Source organism: Belonocnema kinseyi, chromosome 1 (assembly GCF_010883055.1).
Source record: "Belonocnema kinseyi isolate 2016_QV_RU_SX_M_011 chromosome 1, B_treatae_v1, whole genome shotgun sequence".
Lineage (NCBI taxonomy): Eukaryota > Metazoa > Arthropoda > Insecta > Hymenoptera > Cynipidae > Belonocnema > Belonocnema kinseyi.
The window spans coordinates 98360885-98370176 of record NC_046657.1 but is presented as its reverse complement, the minus strand read 5'-3'; the positions used below and the strand labels follow the sequence as shown (position 1 = coordinate 98370176).

The following is a 9292-nucleotide window of genomic DNA, read 5'->3' as shown; positions in this document are numbered from 1 at the left end:
CGCGCGCAACCCATTTCTCCTCTTCTGAATTTGAAAACTCGATGGTGCACGATTGCCGGTCGGAGCACTTCGGCGATTCTATTTATATATCTATCTGCTAACCACTTTGAAATAAATTCAGGAGATTGAGATTTTAATATTTCCAGATTTCGATGCTGGCGTTTCTCATGATTTGAATAGATCGCGCGTCTCTTGATATGTGTATATTTTGAGGTTATGTTATTTCATATATAAAATATATTAATATAATATAATATAAGACTATTATATTATAATAGTCTTATTTATATCTTGATCCGCATTTGAAAGAAATTTAAAAAATTGCCGATTTTGGAATTCATCTCGTTTGGATAAAAACTCAATTATTTGATTGACAAGTTAATTATTTGGTTGAAAATGTAACTATTTTGAAAAAAAAGTCCTCTTTTCTATCAAAAGTTCAACTACTTTTTTAAAATCAATACCATTTTTTGGTTAAGAAATCATGTGTTTTGTTAAAAGGTCGTCTTTCTTTGTAGAAATTAAATTGTTTTATGGAAAACTTATACTTTTTGATTAAAAATTACATTTTTCGGTTGAATTATCAACTATAAATATGTTTTGGTTGTAAAGTCGTTCTGTTGTAAATTAATAATCTGGACGAAAGGCGGCTTTTTGTTATCTTCCTAGTGGACTCACTCGGCGGATCTCTTACCACTCGAATGATATAAGGTCAATCACTTACGGCGCCAGGTGGCGCGTCGATATCCTCCGGCGAACTTCTAGACTGAAAAAATTAAAGGACGACGCCATCGTTGAGCGGAAGAAATAAGATATCGTGTGGCCATCTTACCGAGAGGATATTTAAAACCAGCGTTCAAATACGAATAATGGTTCTTTTTGATTTTGTTTATAATAAATATCTTTACTTTTGAGTCGACCTTGCTCAGTGTCCGCCCCGACGTAAATCCCTCTCCTCTTGAACTATTCTAAGTAATTAATTATTTTGAATCATATTGACTAATTTGAATTTTGAATTTTCTAATTGTAATTTTATCCTTCAGTGGCGTCTCCACGGGCGCCTGGTGCCAAGCACATGATACTTTGTCCGGCCTTTCTTTGAAATTTTCAGAAAATATGAACCTTTTAAACGGTTGGCTGCCATTTGTGACGATAAGTAACTTTCTCCTTTACATTTGAAAAACCTGTCAGAATTTATAGAAATATGATATTATATAACGTAAACCTCGAAATAAGAAAAAATTGCTGAATTCAACATCTTATTAACTTTAAAAAAATCATTTACTGTTAACTGGATGGTGCCCCCCCCCCCCTACCCTAAAACATTTAAAACAGCGATTTGGAGTTCAAACGTTCAGTAATGTATGTAAAAATTACAAGCCTTCTAGAGACTCTTTATGAATAAAGCATTTGAAATTGTAAAATAGGAATTCAGAATTTTTTAACTATGTTTAATTTAAAGTTATGCCATGTGCAATTTAAGTATGAAAAATGTACATTTATAATCTTGTTTTGATTTGATTTGAATTGTTAAAAATGCTGAGATTTCAACAATAAAATTTTTAATTCAAGCTTCTTAACTGCTTACGTTTAAACTTAATAATTTCTTAATTTAAGTATTTCAAACTCAAAGTGTCAAATAATTTGCAAATTTAAAAATAACCTCTTATTATCTGATATGTTAAATGTCGAAAAACGTCCATACGGTTACATAAGATTTTAAGACATTATGAGAATGATAACTGGATATAAAGAGCAAAAATAATCTTTTTTTCAGGCTATTAAATTTAAAAATTGATCAAAATTACAGAAATAAGTGTTCATTAATCATAATGTTTCAGGAAAGAGAGAATATAAAAAATGTATGGGCTTATGGAAGGAGAACCAATTATTGTTGCGATGAAGTGCGCACGTATTCAATTCAATTTTGAACCTGATGAAACCCAAATGAATCTAATACTATACAATTTATTATTTCAAACCTTTAAAATTCTAATATTTTCTGATTAGGCATTGCAAAGCAAATTATTTGAAATATTCCAATTTAAATATTTAAAACTAGAAATTTTCAAGAATTTAAATCAAACTTATTCATAAATTCAAAATTGTTATATTGTTATAATTTATTTAGTCTGAGTTTCAAAATATTGGCGCCATCCTACCTTCTATAATGTTTCCAATCATTCTCCATAGGGTATCCATTATTCTGAGTTAGAGGTTAGGTTTTCACTTTAGCATTTTGATTTTTTCTTAATTATTTACAAAAGGTTTTTTACTCTGTCAAACAAACCATTTTCAAGAGTATGAATTTTTAAAAAAGTAAATAAAGTTTTACAATAATATACCCGCTTAAACAAACTAACTACTTAATATTCATACTTGATCACTGTCACATCGTTGGACATTATGATTTTTACCTGCTGTTAACCCATATGCTTTTAACTTTTCATTCGATATAACGCCTAAACATTCTATTTTTTGTACTTAAAACTTTTAATAAATTACTAAAAATTTAATATCTAGCCAATAAACACGTGCGCGTCCTGTGTGTTACAAACGAAAACTGCAGAGGGCGTATTGCAAGCAAGTGCATGTACTCAATTATATCCGCTTGGGAAAAATTAACACAATTAGCAACAATTTAAACCGATTCAACTTTTGATTACTCTTAATCGTTATTAAGCGTGTCCAATAGATTATTTCTAGGAGGGATCCTGGAGAAGTCATCACTTCTCTTGCCATTACTTGAAGTTTAAAAAGAGAATAGAATCTCAGTAAATAAGAAAAACTGTTAGAAGGAGAAAATTATTATATTTTGATTATGATTAAAAGGAATATAGGATTCTTATTTTTAAAAATATTGCAACAATATTACTGATAATACAAATTTTTAAAAAATCAGTTAGTTGGCAGGTTGTAGAAGATAAAATATATTTTAGTTATAGAACTTTTAAGAAAGACTACATATAATCTGGTCCAATAAAATTAAAAACTTGAAATTTGAAAATAAATCATAGATATTTATTTTGTTTAAAGACCTTTTCTTCTGTTTTGCCAGGTAATAGAGCACCTCGAAACAGTGGAAAATAAAAATTCTCACAATAAATGACTAATTGCGTTCCCTAAAAATTTCCTGGGCGAATCTTTGTTTCTTATTACAAAAGAAAACGGGTGAGGCTAAAGAAGATTAAAATCTTCAGTAAAGTTGATTTGTCTATAAAGTCTAGATTTTAGTTATAATAAAGTGATAGATAAAAGGAAAACTAACCAATTGCTTCGTTCAAATAAGCCAGAATAATAATCAGCAATTCGGATTTTTGGTTCGCGTATATTGAGCACTGACACCAATTTTGGACTAAATCGTCTAAACCTTTAAAAAAATTAATGTAAACAATAAAATTTGCACATTCGTTGCAGTTCAACAAATAAGTATCTGTACACACGTAACCTATCATTATTTTTGGAGCATTTTTAGCGATATCTAGCAGAGAAAAAAAGAAACTTTGAACAGCGATAAAGTCGAGATCACGTGACTAAGTTAGTCCATGAAATTTTTGTGTAGAATGATTTTCATTTTTTTGTTTCTAAGAATAAAAAATAAATTTCAAATTGGAAACATAGCAACACCAGAAATGTGATCAAATTTACTCTTCGGAGTTTTCCAACCAACTGCAATAATTCTTGACGTTTTATTTTCGACGTTCAATCGATCAGCTGATAACTATTGTTGACAGTGAATCAACCGCCTTGTCTTTCGCCCCAGGGCGAAATTTTATTATTATTGGTTTGGTATAACTTAGAATTGTTTCACACCAGTACAAAAAATCCATAAGAATGTATAACCATTAGAAAATTTTAATTATTTTCTGAAGATGAACACTTCTCAAGATGGGACTTGGACGGATTTTCGAGTATCACACTCTAAGATGTTCCTAGATTTTTTAAATCGAGGTATCTACTTTATCGACGTTAAAAGTTTTTTTCCATGGACGTAGGAAACAAGGGACTGGGCATGCCATTGCGGGGGTGATGCAATGAGGGGGGAGGTCCGCCATCTTTTGATGTCCCCCGACAGACATGGCAGCGCCCACATGTTTGTATTTCCATGCACAGTTTGTCGGCAAAAATGCTCGTGCGCATAATCAACTGGCACATCGTAAGATGGCGGCTCTCCCCACTCATGGAATTCTCCCCCCTCCCGTGGATTCAACCCCGTGTTTCCTATGTCCATGTTTTTTTCCTATTCCTATAGTATTTCACCAGAAAACTTTCTTCGTAATTACAAACATTTTGATATATATAAACGTTCCTTAGTGCTTTCGGTATTACTTTCTAAATCCCGAACACGATATCTCAATCCGTGTGGACGTAATGAGGATCGCAAAAAATGAAAATCATTTGATTCTCCACACCAAAATTTTGTGAATGAACTTAGTCACGTGATCTCGACTTTATCGACGTTCAAAGTTTCATTTTCTCTCCGCTAGAAATCTTTAAAAATGCTCAAAGAATATCATTATTATTTTTAAGGCTCAGACGATTTAGTCCAAAATTAGTGTCAGTGCTCAATATATGCGAAACAAAAAATCCGATATGCATCAAACCAAAAATTATCTGCAAAGTCCTATAACTCGAATGGTTATATCCTATTTCATCGATTTATAAATAAACTTTCTTTAAAACTATAAACATATTGATGTATACAAACGTTCTTTAGTGCTTTTTATTTAATCTGTCAAATTTTAAACACGATATTTCAATCCGTGTGGACACAGTAAACACCAAAAAAAATGCTTATATCCGGGGACTAGTTTGGTCACGTGGTCACGAAGAGCATTCCCTTAAACAGGGAATCTTGAATGACAAATCAAAAAGAAATTTTTGTTTGAAGAAATACGAGTAGTCAATTAGAAATGTGTACTTCCAAAAAGATGTCCAAAATCAGATTAGTATATATGGAATTTTAAAGAAAAGATAAAGTTAGGGAAATAATTCGAATCGATAAATTTAAGATTTAGCAACCTTGATAAATATTATAGGCAAACGGTATGAATTAGGAAGAAAAAATTGTATAAGAATATATAGACAAATCAAAGAAAAGCCCTTTCACTATAAATGGTGTATCTCCGTAAATAATGTTCCGATCTCAATGAATTTTTCTGAGAATCGATAGTCTGAAATTTAGATCAGGTGAACAGGTAAATGAATCTTCAGCTAAGTTACTGAAGGACTAAGGTTTGAAAGGGTAAAAACGAAAATCAATTGAGCGACTGAAAGTAAAAACGGGACATAAGAAGTTTGAGAGTAAAAATGGAACATACATTTTTCGGAGTAAAAAGGGAACAAACAAATCTTTCGAGTAAAAATGGAACAAAAATTTTTTAAAAGTGAAAACGCAACATACTGATTCTCCGATTAAAAACGAAACAAACGAGCGCAAGGCTGGAGAGAGGGGATTTCACGCAAGGATGCTAGGTGAGGATAGAGCCTCGAATCGAGTCGTACCCAGCTTTGGATCATCCTTTGATCAAGAGTCCCAAATGTAAAGCATTAACAAAAAAGAAATACTAATACATTACTTTACAAAAATTAAAAAATGAATGATAACCTCTATTCTGATTTCAAATTTAATTAATCTAATCATTACTTTTGATGGAAAAATCGACATTTTTACTAAATGAAAATGAAAGTTTTTTGGAAATATAAATTGCAATTACTTAGAGCGAAATATTAAAAATCGCTTAAGTTTAAAATAATATGTGTAGAATAGTTCAGCAAAAGATACAAATCATGAACCGTGTAAAAAAATGTTTTATAAATAAATTTTTATGCCTAACAGTCTTTCTGGCACTTGCATAAGAAAAAGTATAAGAGAATTATTTAATTTAGAAAAACCTCTAGCTATATAATATTTCTTTAACTAAAACCGGCCAAAAGGACTCTTTTCAAATGGACGAACACAAAAAATTAGTCCGTGTAGGCGGCAAGTACACAACGCGTTTGTTTCCAAAAAAATGGCGTGCATATTTGGCATCTCAATTTTAATGATTCAGTGAAGACAAAAATTTAAACATATTAGATTTGTTTCAACAATTTGAAAATATGTTAAATGAAAAATATTACTGTCAACCGTCATAAACGGTATCATTTATTCGAAAAATAATACATTTTCAGCATTGATTGCGGGGGGGGGGGTGGAGGTTTATATGAACAAATAATTACTTAAAAAACTTAAAATTAGTTTTAAAATACTTCAAAACCTTTCTTTTACCTTAAAATAATAATTTATGTAGAAAAAAGTTTTTAAAAAGTCGCCTTCGCTACGAATGTGACAAGAACATGATATCTTAATTTGAGTCAGCAGAATTTCACTGCGAGCTAGTGAGACACTTATATCAATCAGTGGATCAATTGAATTAAATATTCCTTAACCTTTATGAGAACAATCAAAAAATACCACGTTCGTCAACACCCAGGGTACCTGTGTACCCACTTACTGAAATGCTTAGATATAATTATTCTGCTTCGTGGAATTCAATCCATTTGCTTCACATTTAATAATTACGAGCTATGAAAAAATATTCATAGCATTTCAAAGTATATCAACACTTTATAAAAAAAAAGTTTATTAACGCCGTTCATTTTTACGAGGGCTAAGCGAGGAGCTTGCAATGCCTACAATAGAAGAGCTTTCTCAGAATTTGCAAGTTATGAAAAAATTTTCCACAAAGCTTGTAGTCGACAGATAAATAAAAAACCAGTGAGCACTAAAGCTGCTGCTAATTCTGCACCTGCAAGAGACAATATTGTTAGAAAAGTCGTCACAGGTTCCTGTCACATCTGATATTCACAAGCCGAAAAAATACGCAAGAAAACTAGAAAGTCTTGTTGTGATTGCAAAAAATCTATTTGCGAAGTTACATTCTTTTACAGTAAATGTAAGTGTGCGCGAATTTTTCTCTCTTTTCTTCCTCTATCAACTTTTGAAATGTATTTTTGCACTGCCCATAATCAAGTTTTAGAACTGACCATTTTTTTTTAGAACTGCCCTTTTGGTCAGAGCTGCCCGTTAGATTATACCCTGAAGAGTTGTGAATAAAAAAGATTATTTTTATGTATTAACTATAATTGATAAATAAACCCTTATTTGGTTTGTAAAATTTTTATAAAAACTATTGTAAAATATCTTTGTAAAGTCTGTTCAGTATTCATTATTGTAATTAGAATATTCAAAAACAAAAAAATCCAAGTTCAATATCAAACACGTCCGTTTATAATTATTTAACAATTTTGGTCATTATTATTAAAAAAAATGAAAAGATAAAAAATACCTGTCCCTTGAAATAAACTTTAAACGCATATTTCTATCGATGGGCATCTGGGTACCGGGGTGTTGAAATCAAGTACCTCAAGATCGATCTTGATATTTTTATCTGCATAAGGCGAATTCCGTAGGGTACACGAACATTTTTTTCAATAAGTACGAAAGCAGGTACACGCGTACCCGAGTGTTGACATTAGTTTTGTTCACAATATAAATAGATGTTGGTAATTCAATCATTTTCGGTTGAAGATTAATATTTTTTCGTTGAAAGATCGACTACTACATGTATGGTTTAAAATTAATCTTTTTGGTTAAAAATTCAACTATTTTCTTGATGATAATGTTGTCTTCGAAAATAAATTATTATCTATTTAAAAAAATATTATCCGTAGAAAAGTTACCTTATATTTTTCTTAAATTTGTATATTGAACCGCTGTAATTCCTGCAGTAGTCTGAAGAATCAAATTTCTGAATCTGTTTTACCGAAATTTGCTTATTTCAGCGCGACACAGTCGACGAGTTCGACATTATTTTCCTAACCTCAGTGAAACTTTCGCCAAAATATGTTTAATCATTAACCGTTGCAGGTCTTATCTGTAGCAAATTTTTACTTTTTTCTGTGATTGTTTTAAATCTGGTGTCCCGATTTATAGCTCGAACTCGCTCATACTCTGCCTTTTTACCCATTACTGATAAGAACGCCGACGTAGCAAACGACAACAAACACAATTTAACTTCATTTTTTTATGCGATATTAGTGCATTTTAATATCGTACAAAGCACTGGGACCTGATTGTATGTTATCATATTGCGCTTTCTTGCAATATAGAAGTTTTGCTATATCATTGTGCGATATCTTTTTCTCTGTGGAGGGGTCGATCACTCCGATATTCCTGATACATTTACTAAATATTCCCATACAAGTATTCTGTGAATATTCTTGGTATTCTTGATATTCTTTATAATCGCAAATATTTTTGATATACCAAAATATTCCGAAATATCCAGAAATATTCATAAATATTCTGACTTATTCCTCAATTTCCCTTTGCGCTCTAAGTTTTTAAATATTCCAAATTATTTAATATTTTCAAGTGTTAGAAAGGATTTTAATGAGTTTCAAAACAATTTAACGTGATTTAAACATTCTTATAAATTAAAAATGATTAAAGTTTATAAACGAATTTCAAAAGATTTCAAGCAATTTTAAAGAATTTTAACAGATTCTAGACGAATTCCAGAAAGCACAAGAATTTTCAAGTGATTTTAAAAACTTTAAAATACTTTTTATGAGCTCAAGATTTTTTCAGTGCGATTTTAAGGGATTTTATGGAATTTCAATCAATTTGATATACTTTTAAAAGTCTGTAAAGAAATTAAAAATATTACAAAGCATTTTAAATAATTTTAAACAAATTTAAAAGAGTTTAAAGGATTTTCGTGTATTTAAAAATGTTGTTACGTATTTAAAGAGATTTTGAGGAGTTTCAAGGGATTTAACGGGATATATTTGATTTAAAAAAGTAAAAGTAGGGGCAAAAATCGTATGGAGTGAGTGGTCGCCTCAGTGACAATCGCAGACCCCGCTCATCCCACTTAACTCCTGTTTTACGTATCTGCGGCGCAGCGTCAATTCTCGGAAGGGCTATAGAAGGGAGGGCGCTATTTGAGGGCTTCACCGTATAAAATTTAAAACAATCATTTTCCAATGATTTCAGAAACATTTTAATAATTTCACAAATTTTTAAAAATTATTTCAAAGATTTCAGAAAGATTTTACAAAGACTTCTATCATTTCGCAGATTTCAACCATTTCAAAAATATGCCAACTACTTCGAAAATATTTTCAAAGGATTCCAATTATATTACAAAGATTTTGCAAAGATTTCAAATATTTCGCAAAGATTTCATAAATATTTCATTTATTTTAATAAATATTTCTAAAATATTCTAAATATTGTATACAG

General features: G+C 30.7%; 1 protein-coding gene across 1 annotated transcript in view; it reads right to left on the bottom strand.

The window, feature by feature from the left end:
- Positions 1–7936, bottom strand: part of LOC117179015 — a 187234-nt gene extending 179298 nt beyond the window's left edge. Inside the window, exons 1-2 of the mRNA XM_033370643.1 lie at positions 7726–7936; positions 1123–1184 (exon numbers count right to left, since the gene is read on the bottom strand). The gene's annotated coding sequence lies outside the window, so the exon portion shown is untranslated. The remainder of the gene's footprint in view (positions 1–1122; positions 1185–7725) is intronic.
- Between the last annotated feature and the right edge of the window lie 1356 nt (positions 7937–9292).